Source organism: Apteryx mantelli, chromosome 5 (assembly GCF_036417845.1).
Source record: "Apteryx mantelli isolate bAptMan1 chromosome 5, bAptMan1.hap1, whole genome shotgun sequence".
Classification (NCBI taxonomy): Eukaryota; Metazoa; Chordata; class Aves; order Apterygiformes; family Apterygidae; genus Apteryx; species Apteryx mantelli.
Window position 1 is genome coordinate 60,298,033 of NC_089982.1, and position 24,788 is coordinate 60,322,820.

The window sequence follows — 24,788 nt, forward strand, 5'->3', positions numbered from 1 at the left end:
AAAAGAGAGAGAGAGAGAGGAAAATAAAAAAGCCCACTAAAGTTTGAACAGATTATAAGATTCAGCATAAATCTCTAAAAGCTCACTCACATGCACTACACATGACATTTATAGGAGCAGCACTGAAGCTGTGTGAGAAAAGCATTTCACAGTACAAAGATGTTAAGATGGCAGCAGGTCTGTGGCAAAACCATGATAATAACTTTGCACTCATGGGGCAACAACATGTCATGGAAAATCAAGTGAAACAATCTGTTTATTTAGAGAAACAAGGCTTGTGATTCACTGTATGAAATGACGAAGTGATGGGCCAGGGTTCAACATTAAATCCTATATCTGGAAGCACTGTGCCAGCAGATGCAAAAGCAGACCTAAGGAAAGAAGTGAGATAATTATACATAAGCATCTCTGCAACATTGCAAGCATTTAAAAAAAAAAAAAAGGTTAGGAGTGAATGTGCAAGTAATTTCCTCCCATGCTGCAAGGTGTACTTAATAGCCTGATGTAACTGAAACCCTAGATATTTCACCTCAGAGTCTCCAGGGCACATGCAGGGCCAGGAGACTATCTAGCTCTTAAAGAGAACACTGCACCATGTTTGCATGCACCATGTTGCACCACATAAGATACCCCCAGGAAGGAACCCTACATTGCTGCCCAATCTCTCTTCTCTCCCCATATCCAGTATCCTGGCACTGTATCCCTGAAACCTTCACAAGGCAGGATTCTGTCGCAGAAGCACAAGGAGCATATATATATGTACATACATATGTATATAAAAGGCTACTGCTGAACAAAACTGTAGATTACATAGCTACTCAGACAGTAGAGATCATGATGAGTCTGAAGTCAGTGGAAGGTCTGTCCAAAGAACTCCTTGCAGTATAGACATGGAAAAGTAAGATTTGTAGGAACAATATGTGTCCAAATAAATATGCTATTTCAGATATTTAGAGCTAGAGTTAGAGTTTGCAGCCTCAATATTTTCCCACTTGGAAAAGAAAAACAACATTTATTTGCATTCTTTGCTCAGGACACATAGCCTAGCCATTTCTGAAAGATGAATTAAAATAAAATGTGTTAGGTACAGAGCACTGCAGCAACATGTCTCCCTTCTAGAAGTGAGAACAGAAGACATGGGAGCTGCAATCACAGATATTTTTAAAAGAATATGTGTTCTGCGGGTACATGGTCACTCAACAGGAAACTCACAGTATTTCTGTTGGAATCTTTCTCCTTTCATATTGAACATACTTTGTTGCCAGTAACAGCCATGTTACACATGCTACAATACACATTGCTACAATAGAAAGGACATTGCTACAATAGAAAGGACAGAGAAAATTTTTATCTCCCATGAAAAATGAGTATTTTTGGTTAGACTTTAATCTGTGCCATTTAAATTCATGACTCACTTCTTGTGTGTAGCTGAGATTTAAGGAATTACATTTAAATCAAAGACAGTGAAATTACAATATTTTGACAAAGCAAAATGGTTAGTGTTCAAAATTTTCTACTTCAATAGCACTGCAGAATTTTCATATTTTAAAATTAGCCACCAATTATTATTAGAAATTATTCAGTAGTTTTAAGGGCCTGATCTTGACCCATTAAACAAAGAGACAGAAATTTAAACAGAAATTTACAATAGGTAGCTCCTTAAAACCCTTACTTCATGTTCAAATTCCATTAAACTTCTCTCCTAAGATTTCAGTGTGATGGTAATGAATACTGGCCAGGCCTGAGCCCTCCCCAGGAGATTTCCTGGCCTTACTTATGCCTCCATGGCCCAATACCTCCCTATCTCCCACCCTGCCTCAAAACTGGCCCGTGTTCAGCAATTGGACTGGTCTGTGTTAAACACGGCTACATGTTTATAGAGCAGAGCATTTTGCTGATGTTGCAGGATATGTCAGCCCCAGCTAGATCTTGCTATTGGGCAGTTTGAAGCATGGGTCTCTGTCAAAAGGACATTTTCATTACAATTTATCTGAACACCAAAACCTATTCATTCTCTTCTCCTCTCCCCTAACCCATGACTGTTTTCTATTCTCTGCTTCTATTCAGGTCATTTGGTCTAGTATCTGCCCCCCATCATCTCTCTTCATAATAAATTTGGCACTCCTTCTTTGTGGTTCAGCAATCTTGCTCAGTGATAGAGTGATAGTTGCTGTGGTCAGCAACTGCTGCTCCAGGAAGAAAGGAGAAAGCAAGCCTATGCGCTGCTTAAGCAACAAACAAACAAGTAAACAAACCCAACCCTTTGGTTTGCATCTGCATCAGTTGACACGGGTTGTGTGGCAGGTTCTGCGTAAAGTCCAGGAAACAATGAAATGCTGGGGGTGTTTCCCTCCCTCACCTAATATAGCCTTGCCAAAGACCTCTAGTTAGGCAAAGCCATCTCTGTTTTTGACCCACTCCCTACTGTGTGCTCAAAGGCACTGGAAAGTCAATAATCTTCTGCAGAAGTTGCAAGAAGCCAGGAAACAGATCCAGAAGCCAGGACTCTGGTCCAGCAGAAAAGAGAACTGACTCAGCAAGATTGGCACTAATAGCAGAGAATAGATGAATCTAGAGCCAAGACTGGGAAACAGTTCTCTCACAAAAGCCAATCTGCAACAGTAGTTTCTAGTTCATGAGCCCCAAGAGAGAGAGAGCTGGATTGGCAGCAGCTGCATGAGCTATTTGTCAGGACCATTAGGTCTGCTCTTGAACTTCCCACTGCTTTTTGTCACTTATAACTAAGGCTAAATGACAGAAGTCCTGCGAGAATCTAGCTGACTTGCAGGAAGGTAGGGCTGGAGGGACCTCTCCACCCAGTACCTCAGCAGTCTCCCATGAAGTGCAGAGTGCATGGGCAGCAGAGCAAGGGATTCAACTTAGCATACAGTCAGTAGTTGGGCTTGGGCACGCAAGGTCCTTGCAGAATATTTCCAAGCTCTCCTTGGAGGGGCTAGGGTTTTTATGTTTATTTCTAGTCCTGAGGGATTGTTTTAGGGGGAAGAGGGAGACCCTATCTTTCTGTTTGTACTTTCTGCCCTGGCACAGAACAAGCCAGCAAGAGTTTTGTTCTTGATCTATGTCAAGACTTACCATACTGTGGTAATATCATTCAGAAGAAAATTTGATTTTTTTTTTTGTAATTGTATGCTGTCTCTGATGACATTACCTTTTTTTTCTGGAGCTTGTTTTTCTTTCTTTCTCCTGGTACAGCTCTTCCCCATTTCCTTGGAAAAAAGGCAAACCAAATATACGGATTTACAGACAGGACACTCAACACAGGCAGATGAAATGTAGTTTACTGTTAAGTATCAGGACCTGGACTTGTCAAGCTTACAAGATGGTGCCAGGAACGGTCAGACCTGCCTTAAATGGTAAAATATTTGTCAAAAAGATGTTCTCTGAAGGATCTCCACAAATTTGACACTTAAAGCATAGGAAAGGCATGAATTTCTTCTTTTTCAATTATTCAGAAATATCTGACTGTTCACAGAGTATGTGACAAGACATAAAGCATTTCTAAAGGTTTCAAAGGAAAAAGTGCTTTTCTTCTACAGCTGGTCTAAGTACAGATATTGACAAGAAAGCACAGGCAGAGAGTCTTAGGAAATTAATTAACTAATTCCTACAGCATAGTGTAAAAGAAGTTTACATGGTAGGTCTTAGGACTGAGACTAACAGCATGCAACAGGATCCCTAGAAAGATGTCTATATCTAAGAAAATATCCATAGTATTTTCTTCATTCAATATAGTGAGATGTCTTGTAGCTCCTTTTCTTTTAACTTCAAGTTTTTGTCTGGAGACATTTCTTATAGCTGTTTTTCTAGTGCTTTAGAATAGCCCATCTGAAGTTCTCTCAGACAAGCAGCAGCCTTTGTTATTCTGACCACAAAGTCTGATATGTAAAATACCTCAAGTTAAAATTATACAGTAAAAGCATTACCTCATAGTCTAGACTTACCACTTCTGCATCAGTTCAAGAGAGGTTACATAGTTACATAAAGCTCCTCATTATACAAAGATAAGTCTTACCAGAGTTTCATAATAAAGTACAATAGCATGTACTGATGTGTGAAAAAGCATTTCGTTTCCATAGCAATAGCAAAAATGTGAATAATTTCAAGGTCTTTGCTCTCTTTCTTTTGCTGTTACTGCTGGTTGTAAAATACCTGAAGGAGGAACAGCAAAGGTGCCTCTACTCTAGAAGGAGATACAGGAATCCATCCTCCAAATTACATCCTCCATCAAGGGTTAGTTTCCAGGAGTCTGGTTTGGTTTGGCTTTAAAAATTACTTAAAGCAATTCATAGGTGCGAAGGGAAACACATAGCAAGAACAGCAAGGCAAATGCCAGTCTTCCTCAGACCAGCAGGACTGAAGCAATAAATTTAGATTCCCAGCTAAATATTGTTTCCATTTGGAAGTTCTCAGGGCTCATTCTATTGTGCACATCAATCACACAGAGCCCCCTTCATCCAAGTCTAAAAAACCTCTGCCTTGGAGACTGTGTGAGATCCTCTCTGCAAAGTGTGTTCTATGTGAGTCCAGAGGGGTTTGGGACAGTTCACCTCCCTTCCTCCCTTGTATGGCTGTGCAAGGTGGAGCAATCAGAGGACACGCATCCCAGAAAAGGGGATGCAAAGCAGCATCTCTAAGGGTCTCTGACAGGCAGTGAAGTCTTGCTCTTATTCTCACACTACACCTCCCGGCATCAGTCCAGCTACTGCACTCAAACAGGTAAGCTCCAGGGCTCCTGTTGCTACTTGGATTCTCTGAGAGCTGTTTTGGGGGTAGCCAGCTTTATCCCCCACTTATGTCATCAGAAAAGCAGCTGGACTCCCAGCTCCTCTCTAGACAATCCCAATCATTTCTGCCAGTGTTCTCATGGACAGGCAGCCCACTGGAGGAACAGAGAGATGAAACTCTGCCAGAGGTGGTAGAAATTTATTTGACAGATAGTACAGGCAAAAGCGTGACTTAAGGTTGTATTGGCAAAGAATTTGGCTTGTAAGAGTTCAGAAGAGGCTAATTATTTTGTTTCAACTTTTTCCAAAAACTATTTTTCCATTTTCCATTTTTAACAAATACAGTGTGAACAAGCTCAGCTATATTTACTATTTTTAATTTCATGCTGATTTTGTGATGGAACTGGCTTCCATCTCTCTCTACTGCTAAACAGGGAAGGATTAAAAGCACTCACTCAATCCTGGAGCAATGCACCTGAAAGGTCTAATTAGTCTAATGAGACAAAGACTCAAATAGCTGGTGTGGGGGCAAGTTAGCAGTTCTGCTTCAGTCTCAGCAAACAAGTGTGATTTTTGTAAGTGTGAGTAATTTGTGGAGAAAGGAGGTGTCTGAGATAAAGCTCATCTCTTAAAGGGAGAAAGGTTGAGGTGGTAAAATGGGGTAGATTACAAATTTCATTGGTTTGACTAGAAGTTGGGAGAGATTATCTGCCCCTCTGTCTTTAGAGAAGGTTGGTTGTACTTAATGCTTGGCCCTGACAGGGTGATATTTTTGTGATTAAACTCTAACAGACTTGCATAAGAACTTGGAAGAATTTATATTTCAGTTTAAAAACTAGTTTTCTTCTTGGGTTGAGCTAAAAGTATTTTTTTTTCTATTAGGTATTGATGCAGGTGTAATTTTAAGTGTGTTATACTACATCACTATCTTCTAAGTATAAGCTAGTGCAGATCATGAGAAAGTGCTTTTGCTTGTCTTCTTGAGAATCGTCTTTCTTTCTATACTGCATCCCCTTTTTGTGTAAGCATTTTACATGTGCTGCTTGGCTTTTTTTTTTTTTTTTTTTTCTTTTTTAAGGTACATAGGCTGCTTGGCTCTTTTTTTTTTTCTTAAAAAAAAAAGTCCATAGTTACTCATGGTCTGGGACCTGATGCAATAATTAATCAGTTGCTAATGTACAAGTGTTAACACACTTACTAGAGGGTAGTACAAAATCCAAAAATGTCCTCTGACTTCTATTACTGACTGTTTAATAATGCTCATACATTCATTATGCTACATGCTGCCACTGATATTGATAAAACTGAAACCATCTGAACAGCTGTAGGCAACCTATGGAGACAGACTTGAACCCATTTGTTCAAGTACTTCATACCTCTGAGCGCATCATAGCGAAAGCAGTATGCACAGGAAGACTGCATCTATGTGGCTGCAGGCAGTAATAACACCTATTGTCAGTTGCCTGACAGCTTCCATTGAAAGATCCTATTTTGGTTGTTTATATCTCTAACTATTTGGACTAAAATTTTGTATGCCAGGTTGTTTGCCTCGGACTGAGTTTTATAGGAAGCAATGCTGGGGAAAAAATGGCTCTGTCGTGTCAGAGAACAGAACTGGTGGAGGAGGGGGATATGTCATTTTTTCCACATTAATGAAACAGTTCAATTAACTAAATGGGAACAGTTCAATTAACTAAACGGGAATCTGCTTGCCATTGTTTTTCAGTCATTGACAGGTGCTGCAGCAAAAAGGTTGGGCCTATGTGACCACAGGGGGGGGAAACAACACTAGGATGCTGAAAGTTGCAGAGGGGTAGGGATGCTTGAAATAAAGCAAGGTTCAGATTTCTGCTTTGGTTTGAGGGAGATCACTCCCAGCAAGAAAAGGATGTTGGCTCCAACCATTTTGAAAGAGAAACTTCTGTGTCAAACTGGGAAGGGAGTTGGGGTGAGACAGAATCTGTGCTTGAGGAAGGGGATGAAGGGGAGGAGAGGAGCAAAACCTCAGCTATGCTCTGGGGACCTCTCCTCTTCAGAGCCCAATGGAGCAAGAGGCCACCAGATTCCCCATCCTTCAGCTGGTAGCTCCAGCCATCTTGCTCTCATCGTAAGGCTGATCTGCAAACAGAGTGACTAGCTGCTGTCCCTCCCAGTGATAAGAGGTATGCGTACTGGATCTGAAACATTCAATACTGCTGATGTCAGAGTCAGAATGCTGTGTCAGAGTCAAATGATTTTTGTATGGCAGCACTGGTTTTCTCTGTTCTTGGGGTGGCTAAATCTAGGAAATATGCAGGGGAAAAATACAGATGGTTCAAAGTCAGTGAAATCAAAGCTATAGAAAACTAGATTAAATGCTGACTCTGTCTCCCACCATAGTTCACATGTGATTGCTCCACTTCATTTCTCTCGGCATTTAGCTGCCAAATTCTGCTTATGTGCTTCAAATAGAGAGAAATCTCACCTGATGGTCTATAATGGGCAAAAGGGCTGAGGGGAACAGCACGAGCAATCCTCTTGGCAGAAAGCATCCTCAGGCTTTTGTTCTCTCACTTTCTCTCAAAAGTAAGTGGAGAAACGGTTTTGGCATCTATGATTTAAAAGCAACCAGCTGGTAACCTTACTGTTAAGTGTATGTATGGCTTGCCACTCCTGTTTAATTTTAAACTTCCATTCTGAGCTCTTTCAATGGCGAACAGATTTCTTTGGACAGGTTTCTTATTTCCTGCCTTCATACCCTACCAGTGCAGCAGGCAGCGAAGTGCTAGGGTTCTCTTTTCCTCTGCCTCACATGGAGGATATATTTACAAATCACCTTTTAGAGGAGGCTTCCAGACTCTAAACACCCGTAAGCAATGTAATGAATCACAAGCACAGACATAGTGCTACCTACACAGGAAGCAACTGAAATCAGCTACTGAAGAAAGTAACTGAAAAAATAAACATGTTCTGTGGCGGGGTTGGAAGAGATTAGAGAGGTAGGAAATGCTTATCTCTGGGACAGCTGATTGTGAGGTATTTCAGATGGTGTGAGGAAAACAGCTAGTGATTCTGCCTTCCACATGTAAAAGCCTTCATCAGAGGATGCAAGGCAGGGTCTAACTGACTCACAAGGTGTCAGGTTCAGCATGTTTCTTCCCAGCTCTCAAGGAAATGTGTTGTGCAGTAGCATTGGCTAGGAAAAAAATGGCTTATTTTTAGCAGTATCCATTTGAATTGTACTCAAACTTCCTGCAATTTGCAGGCTAGTGTCCAACAGCGTGGCCTTGTGCAGGCAGAGATTCGGTGCATCTCCAAGGTGGCACATTAGCCATGCAAGAGGAATGAGCCATCTGGCCATCCTGCAGTGCAGCGCTGTGAAAGCAGCTTCAGCAGAGGGGAGCTGCTGCTGTTTTAGCTACCATGAAAGAGGACGGGCAGGGAGGGAAAGAAGCATTCTTTGAAGGTGGACTAGCTGGCTAACTCATGTCCAAATGCCTGCTCTTCCCTTTCATTAGATGGATGATCAGACTCAAAGTCAAAAGCAGTTGTCTTGGATATTATTCTTCCCTTACCCACCTACAGTAGTAGATTTGATGATAGCCTAAACAAATGAATTCTAACAAATCAAATGGGAGAGTCCATTTAGGTAATACTGTATTGGCTTTTTATGTACCCATTGTGTCAAATTTTCTTCTTTAGGACCTGCTGTACGCAATCCTTCAGCTCCTTGTGTGCAGCCAGATTTGCACTATTGAAAAGTATAGTCATTTGCTTAGTGCTGTCAGTGGGGTCAGTCAGATCTAGTGTGCTTATCAAAGATCATACCAATGCATTAACAGGACACAGATTTCAGGGCAGATCAACAATTTCCTGGAGCACTGTACAAGTCTTGACATAAATGATATTCATACACACAAAATAGAGTTAGAGCTAAAAATCAGTTAATGGTGAAATGGAAAAATACAAAGGAATACAGCAAATAAAACCCATCTCTGCTTTGGGCATATTTCTCTTTAATGAAGAGAAGATCATTTCCAGAAGCTGCAGGAGGAAACAATTGAGAGTCTGCCAGACAATCTGCGATGCAAAAGCCTGGAGTGGAATGATAACCAGAGAAGAGCACTTTATTCCTGTTAAATGATATATTTGTTTTCCCATCAGAAGCCACAGAGCCGTGATAAGCTGCTCTGCTCTAGGATTTTGTAGATCTTTCCTTATGAATGATAGTTAATGAATGGCATACAGCTTTTTCAAAAAGCTTCTGACTTACTTTATTATTTGGGGGCAAAGCTTAGTCATCCATGTCTCCAGTCAAGGAAGGATTCTTTGCCATATAACTACAGAGATAGCATCTCTCGGGCGAGAGTTGCAGGTCACACAGGACTCACAGTAAACTAGTGTAAGAAGCAAGCAATTCCAGTAGCTAAGAAAGGGCTCCCAGAGCTCATTGCTATTCTGGGACTGCAGTTTTGTAGTTTTATAGTAAGACTTTATCTTCCACTGCAATTTCCAGTAGATCCCCTGCAAACATCTCAGTTGCTTGACCTGTGGGTGAGAGAGATTTCACTCTTAAATAACAACATCTGACCTTAGAACCTCTCAAAAAGGAATGGAGAAGTGAATTAGGAAAGGCATTTATTGTAGGAAGTAATGTTTCTTTCTTTCCCTTATGTGTACAAGTGTTTTCCAACTTCTAAAAACACACAGTGAAATGCAGTCCTCTCTGAAGTAGGGAAAAAAGCAGTAGCAATGCGCTGCTCTTAATGTATGACTGTGCGTTTGGAAATGGAAAGTGGGGGGTACTGTGTAATGGAACACACAGCTCACACTTGAATTAGCTGTTTAAATGACAAATATGGTTAGGGGATCAGATGAGCCTGCTGAAATTGTTTAAATGAGCAGAATGTAATTAATAGTTTAAACCAGAAAACTGGTTTAATTAATAGCTTAAATCAGTGAAACTACCTATGTTAATCTTGCAAAAAGAGTCATTAAATCTTTCCTAAACACAATAATTGGTACATTGATTAAGAAGCAAAGTCAAAAGGCTTTTTACTCTTTTCTTAGTGCAGTTCTTTACAACAGAGATTTCCAAGTTGCAGAGAGCTGGTAAATTACAAATTCATTCCTTCATTTAGCTGTTAAATGTAAGGGAGTAAAACAGGGGAAAACAGAGAAAGAAATGAAATGGTGGGGGAAGTAGAGAGCATAACTTCTTTTCCCCAAAACAAGTTTAAAAAAAAATCCTTGCTTTCTTTTCTAATGTTATTACATTTTAATTATTTTTTGTGGGAATAAAGGGAATGCTCAGAATTGCAAATGGGAGGAAAAACTGAGACTAGAAACAGAAGAGGTTGTGTGGTTTCTTTGAATGTAGTCCACGCTCTGAAAATTAAAAACTTCCGTCTAAATAATACAACAAATAATCTTTGTCAGTACTGAACTAGTGATGCCCATATTAATATGTGGCTTATGCTACAGACTTTTCTTGAAAGTCAGTGAAGAGATATTTTCCTATGCAGCTGGAAAAATAACAATATAATGGATCAGCACACTGGGCTACCCCCTACACCCTTTTTGGATACATTAAAGAAAAAAAAATGTTTAGAGAGGAAATAAAAGCTCCTTTGGCATTTACTCTACCTCCCCAGTAGTGCAGACCACTTAAAAGCCCTGTTTGCCACTTTTCTGAAGACTTGAGTAACATTTTAATGTAAAGTCCTCATCCTTGCCACCATTTGATAAAGGGCTTTTCTGAATACCTCACAGTACTCTTATATTTTGCCCATGAGGAAGTTTAGAAAATGCAGGCCTGTCACAACTAAACCCAGTTGCTGTGGATTTTGACCAAACCCTGCGCTTTGGGACACTGGTTTTGCACAATTGCTAGTGTGCCCTTTTGCTTCTCAGCCGTGACAAGAAGCGTGTGCCTGAGGGTGAAGGCTGCGACTTGAGGGTGCAACCTGAGGGGAAGTTTTGCTCCTTGCAACATTTTGAAAGAAAACTGCTCCCAGTCTGTTGTAGAGTTTGTTTTAAAGTCTGACTCGGAAGGAAAAAAAAAAAGTTTCTTTAACTTAAAAGACAGGTGCCATTAGACTGCAGCTGGAAATGGGCAGATGAAACTTTCGCAAGCTATTTCACAGTATATGTGTCTGATTGCTAGCAGAGCAAAAGGACCTGCCATCAAGAGCCTCTGCTGTAAACAAACATGTAGACATTGCAAAAGTTGAAATGTTGAGAAGCAAAATCAGTTCACAGTAATGCAGTTGTTTAATCTGCTGCAAACTTGTAGAATGACATTGTTTGACCAAGACCTTAGATTTCAGATTTTCAGAGTGTGTGGCAAACATGAACCTCTGCTGACTCTTTAGAAACTATTGGAAGTGTTTACATTTTGTAATAGTTCTTGATTTCTGTTCTTGACCTAGTAAATGGAGCCTACTGAAAAAAGAAAAGGAAAAAGCACGAAGATTTAAAACAGTCCATATTTTGTTATTGCTTAATTTCCTTAGATATCTAGAGAACGTTATACTTTTCCCCTTGGCAGCTAAGGAAAATCCCAGCTTCTGGTCTCTTAGTGGGCCCCTGAATGTGTAGGCTGCTGTGTAGGTAGGAAAATAACCTGATGCAAAACCTGTGTTCTAACTCATAAACTGATCAGCAGAGCAGGCTCAGGATACAGCTATGCTGAAAAGTCTATAATCTTTGACTGCCTGGAATGGCTTTTAGCCTGAACCCAGAGGAATAATCTGGAAATATATATTTTGTCAAACTAGAGAGGCGGATCTTATTGCACCTCAACTTGCATAGCAAGGTGACATATTCCTTCTCAGTAATGCTCATTGACTTGTGCAACTTCTTTGCACCTGTCACTTAAGGATCTCTGTTTTGCTCTAGTAAAATCTAGCTGTAGCATTTTGTGTTGCCTAATACAAACCAAAAATAGATAGCTATCCTAAATAGCTAAAATAGATAACTAGTTTAAACTGAAGGAAAGCATGCCACCCCTTTTGTGCAGATGCTCCTGCCAAGTTGAATGAAGTGCCACACTTTAAATCTAGGTCAGGTTAATGGTAGTGGTTTTTTTGTAATTCTGCCATTTTGTCTGGCTCAAACCTTCTCCCAACCACTTGACTGCAGTCCTAGCAGGAACATAAGAAATATAAGTACACCCCAAATCCTAATTCTGCTGTCACCTTGTTGATATACAGTGACTGGGGTAAAACAAGTTGATGTTTTAACAGCAGCTACTTTGTAAAAGTACTCCCATATTTACCTGAAATGGTGCAGGACCATCAGCAATACTCTAAGAAGAAGGAAAAAAAAAAAAAAAATCTGAGTAATGAAATGCAACATAGCAGTGCTATGACATTTCTATTGCACATGCTCTTTCAGTCCTCGCACTAATACTAAGCTTGCTAGATTCTTTCCCCCTTGTCAGCCTCAGGCACAACCTACTCTGGGAAGTTTAGTTTCATGTTTGATCTTTTCTCCGGAAATCATGTCTGCATGTGTGGAGTTTACAATATCTAGGAGGAAAATGAGTACATTAAAACTAACAATATTAGGCCAAAAGTTGCACGCTGTTCATGGATAGCAAGACAAGAGGCATCTAGAATACTATAGACAACAATACAAGACAATACAATACATAGACCTGTAGTAGTCTGCACCCTTCTGCAGAACGTTGTACAATTGCTATGGCACGTGGGCCAGGGAGCTGAGAGGTAAAAAAGATATGAAAGGGCATTATTCTCTCTCCTGTCATCCTGCCTTTAAGGACCATGCTTTCATTTCTGTGTCTGGGGTGGTGCATGAAACAAGACGGCACAGAATGGCTGCAAATAATGTGGATAATATCTGACATAGAGGGAACAGCTTAGATGATTGGTGTTTAAAAATTCTTTTTCTAGACGCTTATTCCTCACTTAACACTATCTAATATTTAAATGAAACTCTCCTCAGGGAAGGAGAGGCAGGAGGGGGAGGAAGTGTGAGTGTGATGCCAAGAAAGAATGACTGGGTGGTTAAAATGAAACAGCTAATTTAGAAAGTTAAAGCAATATATAAGAATTGACCCGTGGCAACAGTGTTTATTGATTAAAGTGGAAACAAATTACATAGATGACTCTACTGACTGTACGCAAACAAAAGGGGAAATGGTAAATGAAAAATTCCCTTTCCTAAAATAAATGAGTCATGGAAGAAGTTTACAGTTGAATTGAATCTGGTAGACCTTATTGTTCACTCAAGACAGGGTGGATCACTATGGATCCAACCTGTATAATCCTTAATGTCTTAGTGACTGAGAGCTCTTAGCACGGCGTGGTCTCTGTTTTCATAAGAACCTGCAGGAAAAGCAGAAAGACAAATAGCAAGACAAAAGTCTCCTCTGAAAAAGAGGAGCACAAAACCAGAAATTCCAGTTTTCTAGTGATGGTTACTACAGAGGTGTATTAACCACCTGAGAAATGATTGAAGTAGCCTTGCCATCTTCCAGCTGTATAAAACAACTTAAATGCTGTCCCTTACACTTTTGTTAAACCAGGTTCTATCTTCCAAGCTGAGTCCTCAGGATCTGTTTGTCAGTTCTTTGCCATAAATATGAAACACAAGAAAAATCCGAGCAGAAATGCTGGCACCTGCAAAGGCCATAAAGATGAAGCCAGTTTTGTTTAATGTGCCTTACACTCAGTAAGGTCAAACTAAAAATCTCTGCATAGACCATGCAACTCAACTTGGCAGTAGATGTTTCAGATTTCTTTCCAAACTCAGATTAGTAGTGATTTTGCGTGTGTGTGTGGTTGGTTGTTGTTGTTGTTGGGTTTTTTGGTTTTTTTTTAAACCTCCTCTTTGGCAACTTCTTCCAGGTGTCAGCTTTTCACAGCTGCTAACCATATTCTGTGACTTCTTTGTTTTTTGGACAAATGTAGCTAGAGGCTTGAGTTTTGAGCAGTTAAGTCAGATTGTGCAGATTGTGTGGAAAAAAAATCCTTAACCATACTGCTGAAGGCAGGCTACTGAACAGAAAAGACTAAAAGTGAGAAAATGCAAGCTCAGCTTGAAGTTTGGACTAGTTTTTTCCCCCTAAACCCCATGCAGTATTCTGCAGATAAACTGAGTGCAGTGTGGAGAATCATGGGTTGGTTCCCATAACTTGTATCGTGAGCACTGGTCAGTCTGTCACCAAGGTGGAGACAACTGCTCAGGTGTCATCTGCTATATGGATATTCTCACCTGTGCTGGTTTAACCCAACAAAACTGGCTCATTCAAATGAACTCTACGGTGGAGACATGTCCTCTGTTGCAGGTGATATACAGAGTCTGGGGGGAGTTTGGACACCAAAGCCAAATTCTGCCACTCCCAGGAAAACAAAAAAAATTCCTAAAGAATGAAGTCTCAGCAATTCTATAAGCAAGTACTAGAAAAATGTGACTTTGGCAATTGAGTGAAGTGTTTCTTTTCTAATCACAGAGGAGCCTGTGTGATGCATAATGTCTGCTTCTGCTTTCTGCCTGTTCTGGACACCAACAATACTGACAGAACACCTTCTGCTATAATAAATGCTTACTGCTTAGCTGTGAAGGCAGTGTTTTATGGCACTATCCACTGCTTACCAGGGAAAGCTTAGCTTTCCTAATGCAAAAAAAAAAAAAACAAAAAAGACATTTTTAATGGCGGCATTAAAAGGTAACTGCAATTCTTTATCATACTGTCAGGAGAGTTTATGCTGTATTCTTAGAAAATAAGCAACTATAAATAGAAGAATATGTCTAATATTACTCTCTTCTCATAGCATATAAGCAATTACAATAACAGTTTTAATCAGATTTTTAAAACTTACTATATAAAAATGTGCTTTTTGTTTTCTTATTTTATACTGTCAATTGCTCAATTATATATTGGGATATCACTTGAAAGTAACATGCACAATAGATTTTAAATTGTGCCATTCCCTTTCAAAACTCAGGGCAGTGAAAAAATCATCTGCTAGACATTTAAAGCATGGGAGCAGAAAAAAATAACTTATTTTTAAAAAGGCAATGAGAGGGAAAAAATCTCAGATTTAGTTTTTACCATCTATGTCCATGATTGTTGATTTTTGGATGCTCAAAGATATATCAGGACTTGAAATGCTAAGACAAGAGCAAGACAGGAGAATTGGGGTGGGGAGAAGCAGCAAATGTTTTGAACTGGAACCACTGAGTGCATAGTTTGAGTTAATCTTGATGTAATCAGATTGCCAGTCTTTTCTGGACCAAAAAAAAAAGGGGAGGCGGCACTTAAAAGGTACAACTGAGTTTCAGTCCTATAGTTACTCTCATTGCATTTGAGAGGCAAACTCTAATGTTATGACATTATCTTAGATTCTCAGGTCATAAAAGAGCAATGTAGCAAAGCCAGGGGATGAGGCAAAATCACTACTCTTAAAGTTCAGGTGGATCCTGAATTTCTAGACTGAGGCTTTTGCTTTTTACCATTGTCTTCCCTCCCCCACCCCCCTTCCTCATGTGGTGTAGTGTGCAACTATATTTCAAGAAATAAGAAACTGATGAAAAGTAAAATAATTCTCAGAAGCAAGAAAAGTTCAAATATAAAGTGGTTCCAGGAAATAAGAAAAAAAAGATACAGCAGTATAAAAAACTTAAATGGATCTGCAGAGAAAGAAGTAGAATTAACAGTCCAGATAAAAAGTCTGTCATTTGACTAGCTTGTCTTCTGGTTTTCTAGATCTTTCAAATGTGAAGGGGCAAAAAAAAAAAAAAAAAAGGAGATAGGAGTTCCTATTGTATTGGAGCATGTGGCCCAGAGTGAGAAAGGAAGAAACCAACATATCTTTTACTATTAAATGAGAAGTAAATGTCTTTAAGTGATTCTAATTTACAAGAGAAAGCTTATCTGGATAAATTTTCCCTGCTAGCAGAAATAATTCAGGAAGTATTCTATAATGTGAGATGACTAAACCTAACCACCAAACAACAGCAAATGAAAAGAGAAAATGTCAATAAATAAAAATCTGGCAAGGTTAGAAAATGCATGATTTAACATCTTATTAAATGTTTAATACGGGGCGTGAATTCAATATTCCTCAGGGATGGGAGGGAAAAACAGGAAATGGCAATTGAAACAATGAATATCTTTAGAAAGCACATATTTGGCACAATCCTAAACTCTGGGGGGGGAAGGGGGGGAAGTCGTCAAGTGGAAAAGTCGAGGTATGTTTTGAGGTATAGAAAATAAAATTTGACCAAAATTTCCTGAATTATAAACTTAGTAAGACTGATCCTATGAATTCTTGGGCTCTTGCTTCATTTTATAATCTGGAAATAGTGCTTACAAAAGAGGGTAAATTCCAGATGCTTACAGTAGCTCTGTTAATGTACTGCCTAAATGTTAACTCAGACTTTTTCCAGAGGTCTAATAATGGTCTGCAGCATATTTCACAGTGGACAGTTGCTAGTCTAAACAAAATACATCAGTAGGTAAACGTCAGCACTTTTCTCATTGATTTCTTTTTGTTCTTATCTCTCTCTCACTTTGGGAAAACAACAACAAATATAGACCAGAGGAGTAATTAGGATGAAAATAACTCCATTGCCAGAAAAAGGAAGAATTGGGTCAAGTGGAATGATAACAGTATAAAACCCAGGAGGGAAAATTGAAGGCCTACTCACAAACAAGACAAAAAAAAAACTATCACTGTATTAAGGCATCCATCATTCTCCTTCTCTTCTCCCCAGAAATATGATTTTTCAGAGGATAGCATACTGTACTGTAGCTGTATATACATTTCCAAGAATGATTACTTTGGAATTCTTACAAAATGTACCTTTGGTAAACAGCATTTTATCTGAAGCTGCACTTCCTTCTGTCTTCCACCTCTGATTAACATACCTGGGACTGGGAACCTGAAATCACTGCTGTTTATTTCCCTTCTTTTCATAAAGACACATAGGCCTACACCTAGCCCCCCCCCACAAAGACATACGCACGCATGTGTGTATACGCATAAAAGCCAGTTATATACTATTTTGAGGGTTCTGACTTTGCTCTTTTTTATCATACTGCAACAGAAAGCTTTCAGAAAGATTTTAGTCTGGAAATACATAGCACAACAGGGACTCTGAGGCCTGGTAGTGAAGGGACTGTTTTGGCCTATGTGAAACGCTCCCTGAGGATGGCAGCTAAACAGCCCGCACTGGCGCTCTGAGCACAAGGGCTATGGAGAATCTGTGTTAATCCTCCATTAATGCAACAGTTTTCTCTGATCAGTAGAACTGATTCTTGCAGGTATCCTACTGTTTCTCTTGTTTTAGTCTGTTTTCAGGTGGATCGTCAGTTAGGTACTGAAGACTCTTACGTGGTTAAATCTGTAGCAGAATTATCAACCATCATTCTGATACATGCTTTCCAATATATTTTCAGAATAATCAGTTACATTCACATTGTGATACCATCAGAAGAGTATTTTTAATAGGGACTTTCAGCCAGCTCACCCAGTTTTCCCAGACACAGTGTTCTTGACAGATTGAACAACCCTCATGTGTTCTTACAAGAGGACAATGACAGATTAAGCGCGCACAAAGAATGAGAGATGTTTCTAGAGGGGGGAAATGGGCAAGGGTTTTCCTAGAAAGCAAGTGCCTAGGAAAACCATGGGGTTTTCTGTCGGTGTGCCAGCTCCGGGTCCTAGCTCGCAGCTGACAAAGGCGTTTAGTCAGCCCTCTGATTTCACACGGGCAGCATGATTGCAACACTGCAGTGAAACGCGGAGGTTCCCAACAGGATAAAGGTCATGTCCTATTGCTGTGTGCTATAAGAAGCAAGCTCTTCGCTGCACCCCTTCTGCTCCCATGGTAATCAAGACATAATTTCAGGGAAGAGAGGCACTCCTCTGAGCAGCACCATGTTCACTTTAACCATACAAATACTGTTTATGAGCCAATATATGAAGTATTTCATGGTGAAATAAGAACAGAAATGGGTAATCTATAAAACATACGAACTGTTTTAGAATGAATTCCAAATGCATCTGAACCTGCGGAAAGACAGACCTTCAAGGACTGCAGCCCTGAAAAGAAGCACGGGTTAGCAGTAATCTGTGCCATAAAGTATTGTATGCACTTTTTTATGAGTACATAAACATATATTGGTTTGAAATTTTATATCACTGTCAACATAGGACCTGGATCAAAAGTTAAGTATAAAACACAATAAAAGTATTCCAGGGCATGGGAAGAGTCCAGATAAGCTGTGTTTATTTGGTGGATGGCAGATATTGTCAATATATTGCAAAGACAGAATGTCTACAATGTATTTTAAAAAAAAATCACTTAATTCATTTCAGAAAACCTGTCAAATAAAAACACAGATGGAGGTGGTTCTTGTAAACTCAGTGATAAGAAGCAAAACACACTAAAATAACTAAAGGAACTAAAATAATAATATTTTGCATTCTGGAAAAGCAAACTTCAAGCCTGTCAAACACTGAATTATGTTAATAAATACCATAGCATCAACTCCTATAGCATGCAGCATTTATCTCCCCAAACAGGATTAACTGAATAATTCATAAATGCTGTATAAAGGGGAATGAATGAGTTTCCTAATTCTTGTAAATGTGATTACCAGCATCTCATGGGGTTCCCACTATTCTTCTTTACACTATGAATGAATGTCCTACTTTAGTTTCATAAATGACCACTCATGATTTGTTTTTTTGTTTCATTATTTTGTATTATAATAAGATGACTGTTACCCTCCAAGATTTTTTTTTATCTTGCAGTTTGTATTATTTTTCCAGAATTGTGCAGTATGACAAGTGGCAATTTTTCTTTCATAGAAACAGAGGTTTTTCATACACCGAGCTAAAATCAAGTTCTTGTTCTACAGAAAAAAAGCATCCTGGAGTTGGTGTTTGGGTCAGAGATTGAAAGGATAAACTCACAACTGCTTCTTTTGCTCTCAACTATGTGTGCTGAGGCAGGAGCTTCACCCAGCAATATGAATTTTATTATCTGTTGAATGCAGTTTATGATAGGTGCTTTCTCAATGACAAGTTCTCCATCCCCAAAATGATTTAATCACAAAGCCAAATAATGATAAATTCTTGTCCAACCAACAAAAATCCCATTAGCGTACATGTCTCCTTGGTTTTATCTTGCCTCTTCACCCATCTGAAAAGGGGGATCCACCTCCTGGAGCCTCTGCCTCAGCCTTGTACAAGAGAGCATTTCTTGAAGCGGCGATGCGGCCAAGACGCATGTACAAAGCAGTGCAGTTGTGCGACGGTGCGCGGGGCTGCGGCTCTGTTCTCTGTGTGTGGCCTGTGATCATGTTGCCCAAATACACTTGACACCCAAACGTGACAATTGCAGCCGAGGCTGCAGTCCCGTTCCAGGCAGCGACGCAGAGTCCCCGTTCGGGGAAGGGGATAGTAAGAGCGAAAGTGATACGAGCAGAGCGACTGGCCACACTCACAAGGAGAACCGAGACTGGGGGGGTGAGCCTGCAGGAGTTGGAGCAGTTGTGCTTGCTTTCAGCTGCATTCAGATTCAGGAAAACTACATTTACTAAACATCAAGCCAGGGAAGTTTTTCTGTACCTCTATAATGAGCAACTTGAGCTTGTGGTCTGCCAGTCCATCTTCAAAGTGCTGTTTGTCAGGGTGCTCTTTAGAAATGCTTAGGTGAAGTGCTGTGCTTGATGGTCTTATGAAGAAAAATCAGACCTTGCTTTCTTTTCCTGATCTTTATAACTGCATCCTCAGTTTTTCATGTATTCTGGAAAAATAGGTATTTTCATATGGAGAAACCACTGCTCCTTACCCACAAGCTGCAGCTGTTAAGTGGATGTGTCAGAAGGAAGATAAGGAAAGCTGCTTCACCAAATGGGGAAATGCATCATCTTCCTCTGCTCCTCTGCTAGTAAACGAGATAGAAACTTCTGCCATTCTGTCCAGTGTAAAATAACACAGATACATTTATGTGCAAAGGCACCATACTGAGGTCAGCTTGTAGGATTTTACTTTAGATTGTAATATATGCTCTCGCCTGGATATGAATGTTGAATTCCTAAATTAAGAGCATTTCTTTAATCATTGTATTTTGCTAAGATGGTGGTGTACTAGAGGGAGAGAGGAATCGCTTTCTCTTTGTTGTCACATTTTCTTTGGGAAAGGAAAGTAAGGCAAAGACCGTGTGCTGAATGCTGAGTCATTGCTTTGATTTATGAGCCTCTTGCATTTAATGTTTGATCACCGTGTGTCGAGTGAGGATTCAGCATTACCAATAATTAGATTAAACTGATCTCCATAACTATAATGGTTTTCCATAAATATATATGAAATGCTTAGTATGGCTGCAAAATAATATACAGTTTTATAACACATTATTCTAAAAGCTTGTTTTTGGTAGTTTTAGTGCTTGTCCTTTCACTAGAGAAAAATGAAAAATTAGGAATACTATTCATCTGTTTTAAACTGAGAATTTTATAAATGTTACCAAAGCTATTATCAGCTACATTTTACTGGTAAAGAGACAATTGTGGAAATCACTACAAGCAGTGAAAGGAATTATCTGTAGCTAAATTCTTGCCTGTTTTCCATTTTGATGAAGAAAAGTAAATAAAAGAGGGAAGCTGTCAGTGGAATGCATGCTGTTCTTCTATAATGGAGGGTAGGAAGTCTTTATTTTCCTCCAACCCCTTTCTAGAAAAGCATTCAGTTTAGCACAAAATTATTTTTGTCAGTTGTTTTTCATTTTTCTTTGGTAAACTATATTTTACCCTTAAATTAGTGCTGCATAGAGTTCCTTTTAGTTCAAGACCACTGTTTGCTCTGGGTCCTAAACACACTGCATCTGTGCCTACTATAGCTGAAATATATATAGATTACCATCTCAGCAGGTTTTAAAGCAACAAATAAGCTTACTAATATCGAGATTTTGCACAAACTGCATTCAGTTCCATTTATTCTAATCTTTACATTCAGTAACACTAAATTTAGTTTAACCTAGAGTACTACAGAGAAAAGAAAGTGATACTGAATCAAGTATTTCTGCTGAATTTACAGCAACTATTTATCTGAATAAGAACTGCTAGGCTGCCCTTTTCAGCAGTCTAATGTTTGAGAATTAAAATAATATATAAAGCAGTATAATCTTTATATCGTAGTATGTGTCAAACCAACTTGATAAGACACACAAAATTAAATTTAGCATTAATGAAGTTGGGAACTTTTGAAACTGACACTAGATGGACTGATTAAACTTCACACATGGTGAATACTATTCTGTATTTCAAAATCTGACCATTTTGCTTTAATTTCCAAACATTTGATGTAGTAGGAAATTCCACTTGTTCATCTTCATTTTATGATTCTTTTCTCTCAGATAAACATCAGATTAGTCTCATGGTGTCTAAATGGATGTCAGTACCTCTAGACATCTAACAGGAAAGTGGAACACTTAGAGAAAATGCTTTTTTTCATTTTCCCCTCATTTTTCCTTTTTGAGGGTAATAATTAGAATATTTTGACTTCTCTGACATCTTACCAGCCTGTCACTATTTTGCATTCTGTTAGATTTACTTATATTTAGCTTTTTATTTGGCCAACAGAATAGGCTATGATGCTGGATTAGTGCTTTATTCATAGTAGGATTTCAGATGACTCACAGATATATCTCTGCAGCAGCTGTTGCAGACCTTGTAATGCCATTAGGCTCTGACTCAGAGAGGGGTTTTTGTGTGGGAGTACTGTGGCTGTAGTCCTCATGATTTCTACAACAGGGAAGCCACTCAGTGTAGATAATGGGTAGGTATCAATGAAATCGTGATGCAGAGCATGGACCCTGACCGCATACTGCACACAGAGTGCACTACACAAGACTGGTGACCTTTTCAGAACTTATGTGGAAACACATAACGTGGAAGATGAGGAAAATTTACTTTCAGAAGTTTGTAGCTGCTTCCTGTGGAAAAACAAGCCCTAATTCCTAGGTCATGGTTTAAAAAGAAAAAAAAAGAAGAAAAAAAGAGAGAGAGAGAGAGAGAGAGAGAAAACTTCCAGGACCTTTCAGGGACCTTTAATGTCCATGAGAACTTTTAGAAGTCCTGCTGACAAACTATGCATTTATACTACAGAGGAAAATAGGTCCAATGTGATACCAAAATTTTGGTCAAGAGTTTAGCTGGATAATCCAAAAGCACCTCAGATATTCCCAGCACTACTATAAAAGTCACGATTTCTGAGTTCATGGGGAAGAATTATCATATGCACAGACACAGATAATGCTTGGCAATTTCAGCTTCAGTGCCAAGAGCTCTGCTAAGCTTCCACACTTGAGCAATGCCATCTGTACAGAAACATTAAGCCCATCTTTACCTCCAAGGTCTCATATTTTAAATTGAAACACTCAGCTAAAATTCATATTTAGAGCAGATAACCTGCTACCCCTGGGAATAGAGGCAAAAAGTACAGACACTTGTCCTAAGTGCTTGTTAAGTGTGTGCTGTGATCATCTCGTTCCTGCCAAGTCATCCAGTCAGAGAGCAGGCATTATTTTGGACCTTTGCAAGATATATGTTTGGTTCCTTGCACACCTTTCTAAAACTTTACTTGCTAGTCAGTATTCATTTCATTTGATTGCATTCCACTGCCTTTATTTGAGTATACCTGGAATGAATCTGGCCTGTGAAGATGTAAACAAAGTAATAAAGGACTTTTTACTTCCAGATTTAACAGACTAATCGTGTAACAAGTTATTTTTCTGAAATGCAGAAATAGAATATCATATAATTGTTACAGTCTGAAAATATATAAATAAAAAGGGAGCGGAGGAGTATGAGCTAAATCATTTGTTACATTGTTGATTACCCAGACTGATAGAGATTTTTTTGGCATGCCAAACATCTCAAAAATAAAACATGAATTCTCACCTCCCTAACACAGAAGAATGGGCATCTGTCATATTACATTCACTCCATCTACATTAGAACCTTTCAAAACTTTTTAGAGACTCCTACCATGGTGCATGTTTTCATTTGTAATGAGCCCAGCACAAGGACATTATTTTTTGTAAAGGTCATGCAAAACACTCCTTAAAAAACTATTATATACATGCACATGGTTAGAATATTTCATAAGGGCCCGCTATTGAGACGTTCTAAGTGCAGGACCAATGTCCTCATTCCTCAAATTTGCCTATATTTATTATTTATGTAAAAGAGAATCTGCATTGTAAATACTTACAAATATATCAACAAGACCTATAAGTCTATCCAAAACAATTCTGTTCTATAATGGTAAATTTTACCTCTGGGCAGCATTTATCTAGGTATAAATATGCTAGATCCAGGGTGTACAAACAAATGGGTACTGTTAAAGTGGGAGATTTTAGTTTTTTACATTGGTTGTTCAAATTTTTTTTGCATTAGAAAGTAAAATACCTTGTCATGTATGCCCAGCGTAGGTTATACATAATTACATTCTTCATTTAGAAATCACATTGCTTGAAAAATTATATGAGAATGCCCTTCTACCCTTCATCTCTTTCTAATTGTCCCAGACTATGTGTTTAGAGAGAACAGAAAGGAAATGCATAATGCAGTATATCAGATCGTCGTAGAATAATACTGATTTATAGCAGTATTTGGGATTGTGCTTGTTGGTTAGAGGCAGGTTTCTGGTTTGTATTTTACAGACTAGATACTGATGTGATGGATTTAAAACTACCGAAAAAAACTATGGGTATTATCCTTGCATTCATAAGGTTAATAGCAAAAAAGACTCTGACGTTAAGCATATCTAGGATTTCTTTCTTGTTATTTTCTTTTTACAGAAAGGTGTGGAACATTTTGAAACAAAGTCCTCACAAAAACAACATGAAAATGAAACTACTTTGCGAACTTGGAAAAAGAAGTATGTGATCAAAGTGTAAACTGGGCAGTGCCTCATGTACGTGTTACAGAAAAAGTCTGTAAGAGTCAACAGGCAGCCTGAATTCTGTTACTTCTAACTGGTGACAAACTGGCTTTGTAACCTTTACAGCATAACTTCCTATACTTTTAAAAGCATTCCAGAACAACAACAACAAAAAATCTATCATGCAGATTTATTTTCACTTTTCATTAAAATTATTAGATTTAAATCTATACCATCTGATATCTTTACTGTCAAAGCTACTTTTTTATAGATGGGCTATCATCCTAGTAGAATCACTTGGTGACACGAGCAGTAAACTCCACGGATATTTGCTGATAGTCATGAGTTTCAACACTTACTTGCTGCCAGAGTTGTTATCCATTTGCAAACCGTCCAAGAATTGAGACTCTTAGCTGAGGACTTGGAGAAGCACCCACTCCGGTGTTGAATATCAGAAGTATGTCCATGATGTCCATGAGTCTGTAGAAAGCAGGAGCTTCTTGAATGTCACACTTTTTGTTTGGAAATCTTAGAGTGCACATTCTCATGGAAGCTAGAATGAGTCATGAAGGCAATTGCTCTTAAACATTGGCTTTGGCAAAAGGTAGACACATAATTCAAGTGGCCTAAAAGAGCGGTACTTTGGTAGCTAAAGACACCTTTTCCATTGTTTTTAATCCCCAGGCCAGATCTCTCTTCCTCTGATTTGTACAACGTTTCCTTCCTCCTGTATTCCCTTCTCATGACTGTTTCCTGATTCCGGTCCTCTGGGTTACAGTCACGTCTTCCTCCTCGCTACACAGTTGTGAGTAGAAGTGACGTGAAGAGCACGGGAAATTTAGTATTTTCTTCATTGAATGCTAACCTAGTAATGGCCTTCTTGATCCTGGAGGAGACACTGGGAAGAGCAATTGCAGATGAGAGTCCTGCTTTGTTCCTGTAGTCCTGGATCAGAATAGATCTGCCAAAATTCGGAATGGCCACAGATTTAACTGTCAAACTCTGACTGCACTGAGAATATGCAAGCTGAGATTTTCAGACTCATTGCTCCCCCAGTTTGAGTTGACTTTATTTTTAATTTCTTCCGAGAAATGTCATAAAGCATTGCTCTGACACTCAAGTAGATCACTAGAATCTC

General features: G+C 39.0%; 1 long non-coding RNA gene across 1 annotated transcript; it reads right to left on the reverse strand.

The window, feature by feature from the left end:
* Nucleotides 1-238: 238 nt before the first annotated feature.
* LOC136992199 (uncharacterized) lies at nt 239-24,359 on the reverse strand. Its single transcript, XR_010884283.1, has 3 exons — nt 24,010-24,359; nt 3,170-3,227; nt 239-371 (listed from the first exon to the last, which is right to left on the reverse strand). It is a non-coding gene; the product is annotated as an uncharacterized lncRNA (long non-coding RNA).
* Between the last annotated feature and the right edge of the window lie 429 nt (nt 24,360-24,788).